The sequence below is a fragment of the Bombina bombina genome, chromosome 1 (genome assembly GCF_027579735.1).
Source record: "Bombina bombina isolate aBomBom1 chromosome 1, aBomBom1.pri, whole genome shotgun sequence".
In the NCBI taxonomy this organism is placed as follows: Eukaryota; Metazoa; Chordata; class Amphibia; order Anura; family Bombinatoridae; genus Bombina; species Bombina bombina.
In genome coordinates this window covers 513,532,213-513,551,963 of record NC_069499.1, presented here as the reverse complement: position 1 = coordinate 513,551,963, position 19,751 = coordinate 513,532,213, and the positions used below count along the sequence as shown (strand labels likewise).

Here is a 19,751-nt window from a genome sequence, read left to right as displayed (position 1 = left end):
ATTGATTTGGAGGATTAGTACACGTATCCTCTAGGTCTAGGAAATAACATTAAATTATAGTTATTATTGTTATAAAGTTTAAATTTAACTTAAGTGATATATATCAGTTTTTTCTGTGATGATGACTGAAATGAAAAGTTTTTTGTCTAACCAATTAAATTAAATATAGGTCTTTAAAATTCCATATGAAATGGTAACACAAGTTGATGCTATCTATTCACGTATTTGTTTGTTAACTTATCTATGTACTAGCAATATTAATTTAACCTGTTTAAAATATATTGGTTTAAGTAATATATATTATTAATTCTATTGAATCATGGTTTACTGTTAGATGACTGTGTAAAAAAAATTATACATATATATATATATATATATAGTGGATAAACAATGCGTAATGTTAAACATATATTCTTGTGTCGAGAGCAGTAATTGAGATACAGCTATGTTGCTTTAAAACAGATTTGACAGCAGATTCAGAGTGAAGCTACTACCTGTACTCTTTGGTATAAATAAGTGTAAAAGAGGCTACATGTGACTAACTATGACTACGGGAATATCCGAAACGCGTCAGTGATGTCACACAGCCCCATGTCGTAGCTTTATTCTGTCTTTTTAACTGTAGCAGGTGCTGCTTTTTTGTTAGTGGTTTGTATATTTTTTTAACATATCTTTTCAATAAAGAACCTCCCTTTTATACTACGGATTGAGCCGGTCTGGGATTGTGCTGTTTGTCTGTAGTTAATCATTGGAGATTCCCATAGGGCACAGCCAGAGCTCATAAGGGAGGAGGAAGAGGCACAGCGGAGTAAAGAATCCTGGGCTATATGCTGCATGGAGGTAACATGGAGTCTACCGATAGAGGATAACCTGTGCAGAAGACTGTAGGAGTCCTGATAGATGTATCCTCAGCAGTACCGTGAGTGTATTTTTGAGATTTATATTGCTTTTCCGCTGTGTGAATTTAATTCTACTGTGGATTATTTCAAGGATATTTTTCTATACACACGGTCTTACAATCTGGAGGCATAAAAGGACCCTAATCACATATCTGGTGTAACAACATTTTCTCAGTTTGATAATATTAATAATTTTTATTGTTTTGGATAATTTCGTTTGTTATTTTTTGTAATAGTAGGTTTTTTTATTTTTTGTAATTTTAGTGTTTTTTATATTTTGTAATGTTAGGTTTTGGTGTAAGGCAGCTTAGGTTTTATTTCACAGGTAAGTTTGTATTTATTTGAACTAGGTAGTTAGTAAATAGTTAATAACTATTTACTAACTAGTCTACCTAGTTAAAATAAATACAAACTTGCCTGTGAAATAAAAATAAAACCTAAGCTAGCTACAATATAAATATTAGTTATATTGTAGCTAGCTTAGGTTTTATTTCACAGGTAAGTATGTATTTAGTTTTAAAGTGAAGGTCAATTTTGATGAATTCATGCCCGGTTTTTAATAAACCTATTAAAAACAAGGGCACTTTAATTCATCAAAATTGACATTTCCCTGTTTTCTTCAAACACTTACGGCTAGATTACGAGTTTGGCGTTAGCATTAAAAAGCAGCATTGAGAGGTCCCAACGCTGCTTTTTAATGCCCGCTGGTATTACGAGTCTGGCAGGTACAGGTGTACCGCTCACTTTTCTTCCGCGACTCGAGCTTACCGCAAATCCCCTTACGTCAATTGCGTATACTATCTTTTCAATGGGATTTGCCTAATGCCGGTCAGTGGAGGCTCCTCTATATGTTCACAGTCGCACGTGAACCCCCATGAGAGCCCTGACCCCTGCTGAGAGGAAAAAACACAAAACAAAAAAAACCTACTTTTTGGCTAAATAAATATAATTTTTCCAATAACACCACTATTGGAAAATTATATTTAATCAACCCAAAATGTTGCAGTCAAATTTTAAACTTTTTTTACTTGGAGAGTGGGACTTTTATTACATGGCTTAACCTTAAATGCCTATACTTCTATCTATCGCACGTGCGATACATAGAAGTATAGGCTTCAAGCCCAGAGCACTTATTTCTTAGTGCTAGTAGCGCCGCCCCCAACCCAGCTCCTATATCTTCCTAACCGCACAGATTTAGCTGTGCGGCAGGAGCCATGTGATGTCAGTGTCACAGTGAGGGGAGGAGGAGCTTGGTCGGCGGCGCAAAACCAGGGGCGTAACTTCCACGATTGCAAAGGTCTGCCACTTGTGGGGGGCCCATCAGCACTGCTCCCTTTAAAATGGCTCGCCTCAAAGCTCCAACAATGTTGTAAGGTAGGTGTTGATTTAGTTTAAAAAATTTTTAATAGTGGCCAGCGGGGGTGCTGCAGCAGGGGCCACATACAGCAATTGTAACAGCCTGCGCGGGCTTCTGTAGAGAGGGCAGTGCACTGGTGCAGTAGTAATTGCCAAATCTGTGAGTGGCCACTCTGAAATTATTTCAAGCTGGGGGTCCATCTCAGAGTCTTACTAGGCATGTTGCTGACATGATCGCTTGTTAGAAAAAAACTTCTCTGCTGCTGCCTGCCGTTAACAAACCTAACAAGGTGGGAGCCTCATTTTAGTTTACTTAAAAATGTTGTAAGCTGTCGCCTGTCAGCTTATCTGTTAAGATTCATGTTCTAAAGTCTCCGGCAGTTTGCAGGAGACGTTTCACATTTGCTAAGCTATTAGTTTAGACTGGTCTGCAGACTGCCAGGATATTTTACACAGACAGGCTAAGTAAGACTGTACTGACAAATGGACTTGTTTTAGTAGCGTTAAACAGATTAACGATCTCATGGGTCTCCTCTCAGCTTTACTGAAAGGAGACACATGAAGTTGTTAATCTGTTATCTGACCCAACCTATGAACTCTGCTTTTTTTAAAAAATACAACTGACATGCTGACCCCTTCTTTTGCCTTACACTGGTTCTATAAAATGCCAGAAATGACCTGCAAATAACAATATTGTATGCATTGTCTGTTTGTCTCAGTGATATTCCCCTCTCCAACTCACCACATAATCCCATATCAATAAATGTTTTTACAATCAATAAAGGAAAACAATGTTTGCACAATAGCTAAGAACACTGAAAGGAACAGTGAGGGAAGATACTAAATGCTTCTATATTTGTGTGTTTTTATGTTTGTGTGTGTGTGTGTGTGAGAGAGAGAGAGAGAGAGAGAGAGAGAGAGAGAAAAAGAGGAGAGAGAGAGAGAGAGAGAAAAAAAGAGGAGAGAGAGAGAGAAAAAGAGGAGAGAGAGAGAGAAAAAGAGGAGAGAGAGAGAGAAAAAGAGGAGAGAGAGAGAGAAAAAGAGGAGAGAGAGAAAAAGAGGAGAGAGAGAGATAAAAAGAGGAGAGAGAGAGATAAAAAGAGGAGAGAGAGAGAGAAAAAAAGAGGAGAGAGAGAGAGAAAAAAAGAGGAGAGAGAGAGAGAAAAAGAGGAGAGAGAGAGAAAAAGAGGAGAGAGAGAGAGAGAGAGAGAAAAAGAGGAGAGAGAGAGAGAAAAAGAGGAGAGAGAGAGAGAAAAAGAGGAGAGAGAGAGAGAGAGAGAGAGAGAGAGAGAGAGAGAGAGAAAAAGGAGAGAGATAGAGAAAAACAGGAGAGAGAGAGAGAGAGAGAGAGAGAGAGAAAGAGGAGAGAGAGAGAGAGAAAAAGAGGAGAGAGAGAAAAAGAGGAGAGAGAGAAAAAGAGGAGAGAGAGAGAGAGAGAAAAAGAGGAGAGAGAGAGAGAGAGAAAAAAAGAGGAGAGAGAGAGAGAAAAAGAGGAGAGAGAGAGAGAAAAAGAGGAGAGATGGTGTTTAACCCCAGTTCATGTACTGTGAACCCCCATTTGAATAACCCACGAGCCGCCACTGATGCCGGTATTACGAGTCTTGAAAGAAGTGAGCGGTAGACCCTCTCCTGTCAAGACTTCTACCGCATTTAAAAGTCAGTAGTTAAGAGTTTTATGGGCTAACGCTGTAACATAAAACTCTTAACTAAAGTGCTACAAAGTACACTAACACCCATAAACTACCTATTAACCCATAAACCGGGCCCCCCCCCCCACATCGGAAACACTTTATTAAATATATTAACCCCTAATCTGCCGACCGGACATCGCCGCCACTTTAATAAATATATTAACCCCTAAACCACCGCACTCTCGACTCGCAAACACTAGTTAAATTTTATTAACCCCTAATCTGCCGTCCCTAACATCGCGGACACCTACCTACATTTATTAACCCCTAATCTGCCATCCCCCAACGTCGCCGCTACTATATTAAAGGTATTAACCCCTAAACCTAAGTCTAAACCTAACCCCCCTAACTTAAATATAATTTAAAATAATCTAAATAAAATTACTACAATTAAATAAAGTAATCCTATTTAAAACTAAATACTTACCTATAAAATAAACCCTAATAGTTACATTGTAGCTAGCTTAGGGTTTATATTTATTTTACAGGCAACTTTGTATTTATTTTAACTAGCTACAATAGTTATTAAATAGTTATTAACTATTTAATAACTACCTAGTTAAAATAAATACAAATATACCTGTAAAATAAATCCTAACCTAAGTTACAATTACACCTAATACTACACTATCATTAAATTAATTACATAAACTAACTACAATTAGCTACAATAAAATAAAATAAACTAAAGTACGAAAAACAACAAACACTAAATTACAGAAAATAAAAAAATAATAAAATTTTTTTTAAACTAATTACACCTACTTTAATCCCCCTAATAAAATAAAAAAGCCCACCAAAATAATAAAATTCCTTACCCTATACTAAATTACAAATAGCCCTTAAAAGGGCCTTTTGCGGGGCATTGCCCCAAAGTAATCAGCTCTTTCACCTGTAAAAAAAATACAATACCACCCCCCAACATTAAAACCCACCACCCACACACCCAACCCTACTCTAAAACCCACCCAATCCCCCCCTTAAAAAAAACCTAACACTACCCTCCTGAAGATCTTCCTACCTTGAGCTGTCTTCACCCAGCTGGGCACAAGTGGACCTCCAGAGGGGCAGAAGTCTTCATCCAACCTGGGCAGAAGAGGTCCTCCAAGCAGAATAAGTCTTCATCCAGGCAGCATCTTCTATCTTCATCCATCCGGAGCGGAGCGGGTCCATCTTCAATCCAGCCGACGCGGAGCCATCCTCTTCAAACGACATCCTAATACTGAATGAATTTAAATACATCTAAATAAAATTACTACAATTAAATAAATTATTCCTATTTAAAACTAAATACTTACCTGTAAAATAAACCCTAAGCTAGCTACAATATAACTAATAGTTACATTGTAGCTAGCTTAGGGTTTATATTTATTTTACAGGCAACTTTGTATTTATTTTAACTAGGTACAATAGTTATTAACTATTTAATAACTTCCTAGTTAAAATAAGTACAAAGTACCTGTAAAATAAACCCTAAGTTACAATTACACCTAATACTACACTATAATTAAACTAATTACCTAAATAGCCTACAATTAAATTAAATAAACTAAATTATGAAAAAACCCCCCCACTAAATTACAGGGAAAAAAAAGAATTACAAGAATTTTAAACTAAATACACCTAATCTAATCCCCCTAATAAAATAAAAAAAACCTATACTAAATTACAAATGCCCTTAAAAGTGCCTTTTGCGGGGCATTGCCCCAAAGTAATCAGCTTTTTCACCTGTAAATAAAATACAATACCCCCCAACATTAAAACCCACCACCCACACACCTAACCCTACTCTAAAAACCCACCCAACCCTACTCTAAAACCCACCCAATCCAATAGGATTCTATCAGCCAATCGGAATTAAGGTAGGAAAAATCCTATTGGCTGATCCAATCAGCCAATAGGATTTTTCCTACCTTAATTCTGATTGGCTGATAGAATCCTATCAGCCAATCAGAATTCAAGGGACGCCATCTTGGATGACGTCATTTAAAGGAACCTTCATTCAGTGTTAGGACGTCGTTTGAAGAGGATGGCTTTGCGTCGGCTGGATTGAAGATGGACCCGCTCCGCTCCAGATGGATGAAGATAGAAGATGCCGCCTGGATGAAGACTTCTGCCCCACTGGAGGTCCACTTGTGCCCGGCTGGGTGAAGATGGCTCAAGGTAGGGAGATCTTCAGGGGGGTAGTGTTAGGTTTTTTTAAGGGGGATTGGGTGGGTTTTAGAGTAGGGTTGGGTGTGTGGGTGGTGGGTTTTAATGTTGGGGGGGGTATTGTATTTTATTTACAGGTGAAAGAGCTGATTACTTTGGGGCAATGCCCCGCAAAAGGCCCTTTTAAGGGCATTTGTAATTTAGTATAGGGTAGGGAATTTTATTATTTTGGTGGGCTTTTTTATTTTATTAGGGGGATTAGATTAGGTATATTTAGTTTAAAATTCTTGTAATTCTTTTTTTTCCCTGTAATTTAGTTTTTTTTCCCCATAATTTAGTTTATTTAATTTAATTGTAATTAATTGTAGGCTGTTTAGGTAATTAGTTTAATTATAGTGTAGTATTAGGTGTAATTGTAACTTAGGGTTTATTGTACAGGTACTTTTGTACTTATTTTAACTAGGAAGTTATTAAATAGTTAATAACTATTTAATAACTATTGTACCTAGTTAAAATAAATACAAAGTTGCCTGTAAAATAAATATAAACCCTAAGCTAGCTACAATGTAACTATTAGTTATATTGTAGCTAGCTTAGGGTTTATTTTACAGGTAAGTATTTAGTTTTAAATAGGAATAATTTATTTAATTGTAGTAATTTTATTTAGATGTATTTAAATTATATTTAAGTTAGGGGGTGTTAGGGATAGACTTAGGTTTAGGGGTTAATACATTTATAATAGTGGCGGCGATGTTGGCGGCGGCATATTAGGGGTTAATACATTTAATATAGTTGCGGCGACATTGGGGGGGGGGCAGATTAGGGGTTAAAGTGAATGTAAAGTCACCTCTAGTGCTTAACACAATATTGAGAAGCAATTCAATTAAGGGGGACTTTAATTCATCAATGTTCCCAATTTTATTATTAAATCTTAAATTTTACCTTTTTATCTCAGTTTTCGGGCTGCGCTTCCTCCGCCCGCCATACTGTCCCTCCTTAGTGCAATGATTGACAGCTAATCTTGCTAATCCGCTTTTTACCCCCATGGCGTTCAACCCCTTTTCAGAAACGTCATGGGCCTCTTCAGCACATGCGTTATAAATTTTTAGCCACCTTCAGATGCAATGCGCGTTCACGGGACGCGCAATTCAACAATCTATGCAATCTAATTGGTCAGTGGGAACACACCTTCTAAATAAAATGACCAATTGGCTATCAAAGTTGACAAGCATGATTCATCTGCGGCAGACATGTACCAATGTAAGATTGTTTTGCATTACAGGATAGAAATGGTGGTTATTTTTGTCTTTAATTTATCACTTGTCTTGTGTTCTCCATGTGGCTAAAGGGCTTCCAATTTCATTTCACAGCCAGGAGCAAGCAGAAAACACAGGAGCAAGCAGAAATGCACGTAAGGGGTTATAATCTTTGGTTGCTCCGTTAACACTATAGCGGAGATGCTGCTGCTCTCGGCGATATAATAGTACTCAATGAATGTAGTAATTCATTCATTGAATACTATTTGTTATTTACAATATTGCGGGGTTTGACGCCTGCGCCGTTCCACGATCGTGAATGCGCTTTACAAGGAGAACAGGAAGTTGGTTTGGGGAGGAGTCGGCAGGGAAAAGGTAGAGATTTTAAAATAAATATATTTTAATAATGAAGGATATAATATTACAAAAAAAATAGCGACTACATTAAGCTAGTGTCAAGAAATGGATTGCAGTCGTCAGTAAGTGTAAAATTGATATTCACTTTAATAAATATAATGTAGGTGTCGGCGATGTTGGGGGCAGTATATTAGGGGTTCATAAGTATAATGTAGGTGGCGGCGTGTCCGGAGCAGCAGATTAGGGGTTAATAATATAATGTAGTTGTCAGCAATAGCGGGGGCGGCAGATTAGGGGTTAATAAGTGTAATATTAGGGGTGTTTAGACTCAGGGTTCATGTTAGGGTGTTAGGTGCAGACATAAAACATAATTTATGTAAGAACTTACCTGATAAATTCATTTCTTTCATATTAGCAAGAGTCCATGAGCTAGTGATGTATGGGATATACATTCCTACCAGGAGGGGCAAAGTTTCCCAAACCTCAAAATGCCTATAAATACACCCCTCACCACACCCACAAATAAGTTTAATGAATAGCCAAGAAGTGGGGTGATAAGAAAAAAGTGCGAAAGCATAAAAAATAAGGAATTGGAATAATTGTGCTTTATACAAAAAAATCATAACCACCACAAAAAAGGGTGGGCCTCATGGACTCTTGCTAATATGAAAGAAATTAATTTATCAGGTAAGTTCTTACATACATTATGTTTTCTTTCATGTAATTAGCAAGAGTCCATGAGCTAGTGACGTATGGGATAATAAATACCCAAGATGTGGAGCTTCCACGCAAGAGTCACTAGAGAGGGAGGGATAAAATAAAGACAGCCAATTCCGCTGAAAAAATAATCCACACCCCAAAATAAAGTTTAAATCTTATAATGAAAAAAACTGAAATTATAAGCAGAAGAATCAAACTGAAACAGCTGCCTGAAGTACTTTTCTACCAAAAACTGCTTCAGAAGAAGAAAACACATCAAAATGGTAGAATTTAGTAAAAGTATGCAAAGAAGACCAAGTGGCTGCTTTTCAAATCTGATCAACCCAAGCTTCATTCCTAAACGCCCAGGAAGTAGAAACTGACCTAGTAGAATGAGCTGTAATCCTTTGAGTCTGAGTTTTACCCGACTCGACATAAGCATGATGAATCAAAGATTTTAACCAAGATGCCAAAGAAATGGCAGAGGCCTTCTGACCTTTCCTGGAACCGGAAAAGATAACAAATAGACTAGAAGTCTTTCGGAAATCCTTAGTAGCTTCAACATAATATTTCAAAGCTCTAACTACATCCAAAGAATGCAACGATCTTTCCTTAGAATTCTTAGGATTAGGACACAACGAAGGAACCACAATTTCTCTACTAATGTTGCTAGAGTTCACAACTTTAGGTAAAAATTTAAATGAAGTTCACAACACCGCCTTATCCTGATGAAAAATCAGAAAAGGAGATTCACAAGAAAGAGCAGATAACTCTGAAACTCTTCTGGCAGAAGAGATGGCCAAAAGGAACAAGACTTTCCAAGAAAGTAATTTAATGTCCAGAGAATGCATAGGTTCAAACGGAGGAGCTTGTAAAGCCCCCAGAACCAAATTCAAACTCCAAGGAGGAGAGATTGACGTAATGACAGGTTTGATACGAACCAAAGCCTGAACAAAACAATGAATATCAGGAAGATTAGCAATCTTTCTGTGAAAAAGAACAGAAAGAGCAGAGATTTGTCCTTTCAGGGAACTTGCAGACAAACCTTTATCCAAACCATCCTGAAGAAATTGTAAAATTCTAGGAATTCTAAAAGAATGCCAAGAAAAATTATGAGAAAAACACCAAGAAATGTAAATCTTCCAGACTCTATAATATATCTTCCTAGATACAGTTTTACGAGCCTGTAACATAGTATTAATTACGGAGTCAGAGAAACCTCTATGACTGAGAATCAAGCGTTCAATCTCCATACCTTCAAATTTAAGGATTTGAGATCCTGATGGAAAAAGGACCTTGCGATAGAAAGGTCTGGTCTTAACGGAAGAGTCCACGGTTGGCAAGTAGCCATCCGAACAAGATCTGCATACCAAAACCTGTGAGGCCATGCTGGAGCCACCAGCATAACAAACGAACGCTCCTTTAGAATCTTGGAAATCACTCTTGGAAGAAGAACTAGAGGCGGAAAGATATAAGCAGGATGATACTTCCAAAGAAGTGACAATGCATCCACTGCTTCCGCCTGAGGATCCCTGGATCTGAACAGATACCTGGGAAGCTTCTTGTTTAGATGAGAAGCCATCAGATCTATTTCTGGAAGTCCCCAGATTTAAACAATCTGAAGAAATACTTCTGGGTGAAGAGACCATTCGCCCGGATGTAATGTTTGGCGACTGAGATAATCCGCTTCCCAATTGTCTATACCTGGGATGTGAACCGCAGAAATTAGACAGGAGCTGGATTCCGCCCATACAAGTATTCGAGATACTTCTTTCATAGCCAGAGGACTGTGAGTCCCTCCTTGATGATTGACATATGCCACGGTTGTGACATTGTCCGTCTTAAAACAAATGAATGACTCTCTCTTTAGAAGAGGCCACGACTGAAGAGCTCTGAAAATTGCACGGAGTTCCAAAATGTTGATTGGTAATCTCGCCTCTTGAGATTCCCAAACCCCCTGTGCTGTCAGAGACCCCCATACAGCTCCCCAACCTGTCAGACTTGCATCTGTTGAGATCACAGTCCAGGTCGGAAGAACAAAAGAAGCCCCCTGAAGTAAACGATGGTGATCTGTCCACCACGTCAGAGAGAGTCGTACGTTCGGTTTTAAAGATATTAATTGTGATATCTTTGTATAATCCCTGCACCACTGGTTCAGCATACAGAGCTGAAGAGGTCGCATGTGAAAACGAGCAAAGGGGTCGCGTCCGATGCAGCAGTCATAAGACCTAGAATTTCCATGCATAAGGCTACCGAAGGGAATGATTGAGACTGAAGGTTTCGACAGGCTGAAACCAATTTCAGACGTCTCTTGTCCGTCAACGACAGAGTCATGGACACTGAATCTATCTGGAAACCTAAAAAGGTTACCCTTGTCTGAGGAATCAACGAACTCTTTGGTAAATTGATCCTCCAACCATGTTCTTGAAGAAACGATACAAGTCGATTCGTATGAGATTTTGCTAAATGTGAAGACTGAGCAAGTACCAAGATATCGTCCAAATAAGGAAATACCACAATACCCTGTTCTCTGATTACAGATAGTAGGGCACGAGAACCTTTGTAAAAATCCTTGGAGCTGTTGCTAGGCCAAACGGCAGAGCCACAAACTGGTAATGCTTGTCTAGAAAAGAGAATCTCAGAAACTGAAAGTGATCTGGATGAATCGGAATATGCATCTTGTAAATCTATTGTGGACATATAATGCCCTTGCTGAACAAAAGGCAGAATAGTCCTTATAGTTACCATTTTGAATGTTGGTATTCTTACATAATGATTCAATATCTTTAAATCCAGTACTGATCTGAAGGAATTCTCCTTCTTTGGTACAATGAATAGATTTGAGTAAAACCCCAGACCCTGTTCCAGAACTGGAACTGGCACAAATACTCCAGCCAACTCTAGATCTGAAACACATTTCAGAAATGCTTGAGCCTTCACTGGATTTATTGGAACGCGAGAAAGAAAAAATCTTCTTGCAGGAGGCCTCATCTTGAAACCTATTCTGTACCCTTGAGAAACAATGTTCTGAATCCAAAGACTGTGAATCGAATTGATCCAAATTTCTTTGAAAAATCGTAATCTGCCCCCTACCAGCTGGGCTGGAATGAGGGCCGCACCTTCATGTGGACTTGGGAGCTGGCTTTGGCTTTTGTTCCTTATTGTGACGAAAGGAACGAAAATGATTAGCAGCCCTATATTTACCTTTAGATTTTTTATCCTGTGGTAAAAAAGTTCCTTTCCCCCCAGTAACAGTTGAAATAATAGAATCCAACTGTGAACCAAACAATTTATTACCTTGGAAAGAAAGGGAAAGCAAAGTTGACTTAGAAGACATATCAGCATTCCAAGTTTTAAGCCATAAAGCTCTTCTAGCTAAAATAGCTAAAGACATATACCTGACATCAACCCTAATGATGTCAAAGATGGCATCACAAATAAAGTTATTAGCATGTTGAAGAAGATTAACAATGCTATGAGAATTATGATCTGTTACTTGTTGTGCTAAAGCCTCCAACCAGAAAGTTGAAGCTGCAGCAACATCCGCCAAAGATATAGCAGGCCTAAGAAGATTACCTGAACATAAATAAGCTTTTCTTAGAAAGGATTCAATTTTCCTATCTAAAGGATCCTTAAAGGAAGTACTATCTGCCGTAGGAATAGTAGTACGTTTAGCAAGAGTTGAGATAGCCCCATCAACCTTAGGGATTTTGTCCCAAAACTCTAATCTGTCAGATGGCACAGGATATAATTTCTTAAACCGTTTAGAAGGAGTAAATGAATTACCCAGATTATTCCATTCCCTGGAAATTACTTCAGAAATAGCATCAGGGACGGGAAAAACCTCCGGAATAACTACAGGAGATTTAAAAACCGTGTTTAAACGTTTAGATTTAGTATCAAGAGGACCAGATTCCTCTATTTCTAATGCAATTAAGATTTCTTTAAGTAAAGAACGAATAAATTCCATTTTAAATAAATATGAAGATTTATCAGTGTCAATCTCTGAAACAGAATCCTCTGAACCAGACAAATCATCATCAGAAACAGAATCAGAATGATGATGTTCATTTAAAAATTCATCTGGAAAATGAGAAGTTTTAAAAGACCTTTTACGTTTACTGGAAGGAGGAATAACAGACATAGCCTTCCTAATAGATTTAGAAACAAAATCTCTTATATTAACAGGAACACCCTGAGTATTAGATGTTGAAGGAACAGCAACAGGTAATGGAACATTACTAAAGGAAATATTATCTGCATTAGCTAGTTTATCATGACATTCATCACAAACAACAGCCGGAGGGACAGTTACCACAAGTTTACAGCAAATACACTTAACTTTGGTAGATCCAGCATCAGGCAGCGATTTTCCAGAAGTAGCTTCTGATTCAGGGTCAATCTGAGACATCTTGCAATATGTAATAGAAAAAACAACATATAAAGCAAAATTTATCAAATTCCTTAAATGACAGTTTCAGGAATGGGAAAAAATGCCAATGAACAAGCTTCAAACAACCAGAAGCAAATAAACAACTAGACTTAAATAATGTGGAGACAATAATGACGCCCATTTTTAGCGCCAAAAAAGACGCCCACATTATTTGGCGCTTAAATGCTTTTGGCGCCAAAAATGACGCCACATCCGGTGACACCGATATTTTTGGCGCAAAAACGTCAAAAACATGACGCAACTTCCGGCGACAAGTATGACGCCGGAAATGACAAAGAAATTTTTTTGCGCCAAAAAAGTCTGCGCCAAGAATGACGCAATAAAATGAAGCATTTTCAGCCCCCGCGAGCCTAACAGCCCACAGGAAAAAAGTCAAATTTTAAGGTAAGAAAATGTTATTAATTCATATGCATTATCCCAAATAATGAAACTGACTGTCTGAAATAAGGAATATCGAACATCCTGAATCAAGGCAAATAAATGTTTAAACACATATATTTAGAACTTTATATAAAAGTGCCCAACCATAGCTTAGAGTGTCACAAAAAATAAGACTTACTTACCCCAGGACACTCATCTACATATAGTAGAAAGCCAAGCCAGTACTGAAACGAGAATCAGTAGAGGTAATGGTATATATAAGAGTATATCGTCGATCTGAAAAGGGAGGTAAGAGATGAATTTCTACGACCGATAACAGAGAGCCTATGAAATAGACCCCGTAGAAGGAGATAATTGAATTCAAATAGGCAATACTCTCTTCACATCCCTCTGACATTCACTGCACACTGAGAGGAAAACCGGGCTCCAGCCTGCTGCGAAGCGCATATCAACGAAGAATCTAGCACAAACTAACTTTACCACCTGCACGGGAGGCAAAGTTTGTAAAACTGATTTGTGGGTGTGGTGAGGGGTGTATTTATAGGCATTTTGAGGTTTGGGAAACTTTGCCCCTCCTGGTAGGAATGTATATCCCATACGTCACTAGCTCATGGATTCTTGCTAATTACATGAAAGAAATTTCATTTCCCCATAGGAAACAGTGGGGCTGCGCTAGGAGCTGAATGCTGCTTTTTTGCAGGTGTTAGGTTTTTTCAGCCAGTTCAGCCCCATTGTTGTCCTATGGGGAAATCGTGCACGAGCACGTTTAGCCATCTTACTGCTGACTTAAGCAACGCTGGTATTGAGGTGAGATGTAGGGCTAAATTCTGCTCTATGCTCACCATTTTGCGGCTAACGCCGAGTTTAAATAAACCTGTAATACCAGCGTTGTCTTAAGGGAGTGGTGGGAAAAAAAGGCTCGTTAGCAACACAAGCCTTACTGACAAAAACTCGTAATCTAGGCGTTACTTTTTAATCCTGAATGCCACTCCAGCAATTCCCCTGGCGGTCGGAAGCCTCTGCAGATGTCAGAAAAGACGAATCAGGCTTCCTCCAATCACAGTTTCCCCCCGGGGAATCTGGGCCTGATGCAACGCTGTGATTGGAGGAAGCCGGATTCGTCATTTTGGACCCACGAAGACGGCTTGCGACGGGCAGAGGAAGTGCTGGAGCGGCTGCCAGGATTAAAAGGTAAGTTTTTGAAGAAAACTGTGAAATATCAATTTTGATGAATTAAAGTGCCCTTGTTTTTAAATGGTTTATTAAAAACCGGGCCCTAATTCATCAAAATGGACCTTCACTTTAAATAGGTATTATTTAGTTAATAATTGTAATTTTAATTTAGCTCTATTTTAATTATGTTAAAGTTAGGGGGGTGTTAGGGTTAGATTTAGGGGTTAAATGTTTAATTTAGGTTGTTGCGATGTGGGGGGCTGGCGGTTTAGGGGTTAATAGGTTTATTTAGTGGTAGTGATGTGGGAGGCCAGAGGTTTAGGGGTTAATAGCTATATTTAGTGGTGGCGATGTCGGGGAGCGGCGGAATAGGGGTTAATAGATTTATTATAGTGCGGGCGATGTTGGGGTGCAGGGGAATAGGGGTTAATAGCTTTATTTAGGTGGCGGCGATATTGGGAGCGGCAGATTAGGGGTTAATAACATTATGTAGGTGCTGGCGATGTTGGGGGTTGCAGATTAGGGGTGTTTAGATGTGAGGTTTATATTAGGGTGTTAGGTTTAAACATAACTTTTTTTCCCCAATGGGGCTGCGTTACGGAGCTTTTCATTCCACGCTTCAGGTGTTAGGTTTTTATCTGACACCTTTTCCCCATTAATGTCTATGGGGAAAGCGTGCACGAGCACGTCAAAACAGCGCTTGAATTGTGTGCGGTATAAAGCTCAATGCAACCATATCGCACGCACAAGCCGGCTGTCTGAAAACTTGTAATGGTAGCGCTATAGAGGGTTAAATAACGCAACTTTTGTTGCGTTCGTTAATTTCCCTATAGCGCACATAACTTGTAATCTAGGTGACAGTGAGCTAAGGGCTATAACAACCTACTTAGGAACAATTTATTAACCAAATTGGCTATTGTTAAAAGAATATAGGATTTTAAATATAAATAAATATCTTGATAGAATAAGGCTACTGTAAGGTTAATGTTTAAGCACGGGTACTTAGATGAAGAATTTAAAGCACTTAAGAATTTAAAATGAATTGCAAATGACCATATCTCTTTAGGTTCTATAATAGTAGTCCCATTATGAAAACCAGTAAGTTCTTTTTATTGCTGTCATATGATAATTTGCTCTTGTGTTTTACAATGTAATTTCACTTCCTTAACATTCATCTGTTAGCCAACACATTGTGATAAAAACAGATCACTATGCCTTTGGTAGTTCCTTAATTTTATTTTTTATTTTTCAAGTTTTGTGCTTTGTAAACTGCTGATAAGCTACTGACATTTCCCTGGGAAAGCAATGTAAAAAAGCTTTAAAGGGACAGTCAACACCCGGCAGAACTTAATCCCGTAATTTAGATCCTCAGAATAAAATGCACCTGCACCTCCTCTCATGTTAAATACCTCTAACGTTATAGGAGTTAGCGTCCACAGCACATACGTTTTCCTGCTGTTGACATGGCCGACAAACTTCTCCCCCTCTTCCTTCGTCCCCTTCTCTATAGAATTCAATGCTCATTCCTGTTCTTGCTAATGTGCATGCGCATATCAATTTCTGCCCGCTCACAAGCAGAAATCTGAAGTGCTGCTGTAAATCTCTGTGAATGCGGGTAAAGAATCCCACCGAGGATTCTATTCTGATTGTCTGCTAAGTTTAAAAAGAAAGTTAATACGTTAGGTTGGGTGGAGTTTGGTGGCCATGTCTACAGCAGAAAAAGGTATGTGCTGTGGATGATTACTCCATATCGTTACAGGTATTTAACATGGGAGGCTGTGCAGATGCATCTTATTCTGAGGATCTGAATTATGGGATTAAGTTCTGCCGGATATTGACTGTCCCTTTAAGTGCTGCTCCCTCATATCGTCATTCTGAACCATTAACCAACTACTTAAACATATGTACATATCCCCCCTTTAGTCCCTTTAATGAAAACACTACACAAAGAGCTAGGTATAAAACCATACGAAGGTTGCGTTTATTTGCAATAACAAATATTAACTTTTAAACTTGGCTTCATAAGCCGTAAACCTATGGTGGCGGCAAGCAGGGCCCTAAACTAAACTTCATGCAGCCAGAGGTCACGCCCCTTGAAAGAGGGTATCAAATGGAAATAGGAGGGAGGGCCTCGCCAGGTCCCTACCCACACACCTGTGTACAGACGCCCTGGGGATCTTCAGCCAGCAGGCCTGCAGAGAGGGGCACCCTGGGGGACGTCATCCCCGCCCATTAGCTCGACTGTCACCCTTCCAGACTCTGTACTATGACATTCAATGGGCGTGACCTCCTGCTACTAGGAGATAATCACAATTTTTATAATTTACAATTAACTGGAATACTCCTGCCACTAAGGCACCGGTGTAATGAGCCCTACAGTAAACTACCTCTGGGAGTTCTAAACTTTAACGGCTAAGGGCTTACTAAGACTAGGCCAATTAACCCTATCCCTGCCTTTGCTTCTAACCAGCAACCGAAGGAAGACATCTAACTGCCTGATGCCGTCACCTCACAAAACTCAAACATGTTGGGAACGGGCGGGCAGGGAAAACTTCCAGACTGTAGTCACCAGGAAAAAGAGGCAGAACCCTGGGCTTAAAGGGATAGTAAATCCCAAAATTTTTCTTTTATGATTCAGATAGAACATACAATTTTTAACAACTTTCCAATTTAATTCTATTATAAAATTTTCTTCATTCTCTTGCAATCCATTGCTGAAGGGACAGCATTGCACTACTGACAGGAAGCTGAAAATATCTATTTAGCCAATCACAAGAGACAAATGTGCGCAGGAACCAATTAGCAGCAGCTTCCACTAGTGTATGATATCTGCGTATTCATTTTTTAACAAGGGATACTAAGAGAACAAAGCACATTTTAAAATAGAAGTGAATTTAAAAGTGTCTGAAAATGACATACTCTATCTGAATCATGCAAGTTTAATTTTGACTTTCCTCTCCCTTTTTTAAAGTGAATTTTAATTTTGATGATAAAGTGCCCGGTTTTTAAAAATCCGATTAAATACAGGGGCACTTTAATTAATCAAAATTTACATTTCATTCGTGTTGTGAAAATACTTACCTTTTTATCTTGACAGCCGCGCCAGCCTCTTCCTAGTCAGAAATGACGGATCGGTCATCCTCCAATCACGGCTTCCCCCCGGGGGAATCAGTGACTGATTCAACACCGTGATTGGAGGAAGCCGGATTCCTCATTTTAGACCCAGGAAGAGGCTTTGCGGCGGACGGAGGAAGCGATGCAGCGGCTGTCAAGATTAAAAGGTAAGTATTTTCACAACACGAGCGAAATGTAAATTTTGATGAATTAAAGTGCCCCTGTTTTTAATCGAAGTTTTAAAAACCGGGCACTTTATCATCAAAATTTACATTCACTATAATTTTCTGGTAAGCTAAAACCCACCCCTTGACTGTCCCTTTAATATTAAATAGCATAAAACTTTCTTTTCTTTTTTTTTTTTTTAATTATTATTATTTTTTTATTTTTTTTTGGGCTGCCAACACTGCTTTCAGGTCGGCTAAAAATATTTGCACTCTTCGTCCGAAAGGTGCACTCCTTCCTGGCTGTACAAGAACTTCTTGTCCCCCAAGAGACAATCATGCCGGAGAACAAATCCCCCAGCAACCACTACAGCTCTACTCAGCTCTCTGTTCACCTTCTTCCTAACCCTATAAGATGATTTAGGGGAAGGGAAGTTTCTCCACTGTAATCTGCCCACTATATTGGACCATCCTATTTTTACCCCAGGGAGGAAACTGGGAGCCCCAGCTGGTGGACAAAGGAATGGCCCACAATCCATATTCTGGTAGGACCTTTGCTTGTACCTGTAAATAGATAACAGTGTTACAAAAGTCCCCCTACCTCCCTGTTGGCCACCCTTTCCCTGGCACACACAGACAAGACAAACTTCCCTAGTCTACCAATGGAGGCTGCACATAGAGTTTGTACCCCGAGACCTCCATCTGCCTAGCCCTTGTATAGCCTTCTCAGGCCCCCCAATAGCTGCGGCGCTAGTAGCTGCGCCTATTCGAATGAATGAGGAGTGATTCTACAGCCCTCTAAACCCGCAGTCTTAACCGCCTTACGCAACACTGCAGCAAACTGGAATGTGGATAGGCTAGACCAGTCTACGTGCATGTGAAACTGAGGTGACGTCTGGGGCCTCACTGCCATATACTCTCCCACCAGTCTCACGGGACATGATGGTGTTCCTGGGCAGGCCGGCAATAACAGCCAAGTTCCCCATGCGTCCTGATAGGTCTTTGAGGGTGGAATGTGCAGAAGCACTGCAGTATCTGTTAAAACATGCCAAACATGCTGTGCTTGTATTCCCGCCCCTTTACCCATTTTGGAAACTGCCACCAATTCCCCAGGATGCAATGCCCTGAAAAATGCGACAGTGAATACCGCTTTGAACAGCCTCACCTCGTATTCGGATGAACACAACGCGCCCAGCAGGGCAATTAGTCGAGTTAGCGTAACTGGCTCCCTTGCGTCAAGCTTAGCACCTTCCAACCTCCCCCATCCCTTTACAGCCTGGCGTACTGCAAAGGCTGTGGTAGGGTTGCTATACCCAAACAGTTTGTGAAAGAATGATAGCGGAGCCACCCGTCTGCCCGCAGCACCCTTCTTTACTCCATTTAGCCTCAAACACCCAAGCCATTCAAGCAGTGTTACCTGTGACCCCAGTGATACCTCACAGTGTCAAGTTGTGCAAAACTGTGTCCATTCGGCCCAGTGCTGGGTATAAGTTATTCACATCATCGGAGACACTGATGCCCGAATCAAGTGGATGTATGGGGCCCATGTCTTGTCATCTGCAAAAGATAAGAGGGACATGGCAAGTCGTGAGCTGCTGCTTGTAGTACAAGCTTCCTAAACAGTTCCCACTGGAAGCACAATAACGCATCTGCAACTACGTTATTCACCCCTGGGATGTGCTTAGCTACAAAGTGGATGTTAAACTGTAAGCATCTAAGCACTAAATGTCTGAGAAACCGCACCACCAGTGGGAAAAACGCTGACAGGTGGTTAATGGCAAACACCACGCTAATGTTGTCCATCCAAAAAACTATAAAACTGTTTCTCAGCTCCTGTACCGAAAGTTCAATTGCTGCAACTATGGGAAAGAGCTCCAGGAACATCTAGCCTTCTATTGAAAACTCTCCCAATTGGGATCACCTTACAGGTGAAGTTGAGGAGGCCCAGAACCGATTGAAGGTCTCTTAATGGTAAATGTTGTGCCGCAGCAGCCCTTCCAACCACTCCCAGCATACGTTGTACCTTGTCCTCTGGGAGAGCTCCTCCACAGTGTCAA

The 19,751-nt window shown here is 39.7% G+C and overlaps 1 pseudogene; it reads right to left on the bottom strand.

The window, feature by feature from the left end:
• LOC128659252 (E3 ubiquitin-protein ligase RNF169-like) overlaps positions 1–19,241 on the bottom strand; it is a 55,887-nt pseudogene extending 36,646 nt beyond the window's left edge.
• Positions 19,242–19,751: the final 510 nt, after the last annotated feature.